Source organism: Triticum aestivum, chromosome 2A (assembly GCF_018294505.1).
Source record: "Triticum aestivum cultivar Chinese Spring chromosome 2A, IWGSC CS RefSeq v2.1, whole genome shotgun sequence".
NCBI lineage: Eukaryota > Viridiplantae > Streptophyta > Magnoliopsida > Poales > Poaceae > Triticum > Triticum aestivum.
Window position 1 is genome coordinate 176,490,310 of NC_057797.1, and position 1,389 is coordinate 176,491,698.

Genomic DNA, 1,389 nt, shown 5'->3' on the forward strand with positions numbered 1-1,389 from the left:
AAACATGTGCCAACCCCTATGCATAGCTTCATGGGCGGAACCCGCAAGTTGATCACCAAAACATACATCAAGTGAATCACGTGGTATCCCATTGTCACCACAGATACGCACGGCAAGACATACATCAAGTGTTCTCAAATCTTTAAAGACTCAATCCGATAAGATTACTTCAAAGGGGAAACTCAATCCAATACAAGAGAGTAGAGGGGGAGGAGAAACATAAGATCCAACTATAATAGCAAAGCTCGCGATACATCAAGATCGTACCACCTCAAGAACACGAGAGAGAGAGAGAGAGATCAAACACATAGCTACTGTACATACCCTCAGCCCCGAGGGAGAACTACTCCCTCCTCGTCATGGAGAGCACCGGAATGATGAAGATGGCCACCGGAGAGGGATTGCCCCCTCCGGCATGGTGCCGGAATGGGTCTAGATTGGTTTTCAGTGGCTACAGAGGCTTCTGGCGGCGGAACTCCCGATCTATTGTGCTCTCTGGAAGTTTTAGGGTATATGGAGATATATAGGTGGAAGAAGTACGTCAGGGGGGCCACGAGGGTGGAGGGTGCGCCCTAGGGGGGTGGGCGCGCCCCCTATCTCGTGGCCTCCTCGAAGCTTCCCTTACGTGCACTTCAAGTCTTCTGGGCTTCTTTCCTTCCAAAAACGAGTTCCGTGAAGTTTCAGGTCAATTGGCTCCGTTTGATTTTCCTTTTCTTCGAAACCCTAAAACAAGGTAAAAACAGAAACTGGCACTAGGCTCTGGGTTAATAGGTTAGTCCCAAAAATGATATAAAAGTGTATAATAAAGCCCATAAACATCCAAAACAGTAGATAATATAGCATGGAGCAATCAAAAATTATAGATACGTTGGAGACGTATCAGCATCCCCAAGCTTAATTCATGCTCGTCCTCGAGTAGGTAAATGATAAAAACAGAATTTTTGATGCGGAGTGCTACTTGGCATAATTTCAATGTAATTCTTCTTAATTGTGGCATGAATATTCAAATCCAAAAGATTCAAGATAAAAGTTCATATTGACATAAAAATAATAATACTTCAAGCATACTAACTAAGCAATCATGTCTTCTCAAAATAACATGGCCAAAGAAAGCTATCCCTACAAAATCATATAGTCTGGCTATGCTCCATATTCACCACACAAAATTTTTAAATCATGCACAACCCCGATGACAAGCCAAGCAATTGTTTCATACTTTTGATGTTCTCAAACTTTTTCAATCTTCACGCAATACATGAGCGTGAGCCATGGACATAGCACTATAGGTGGAATAGAATGGTGGTTGTGGAGAAGACAAAAAGGGAGAAGATAGTCTCACATCAACTAGGCGTATCAACGGGCTATGGAGATGCCCATCAATAGATATCA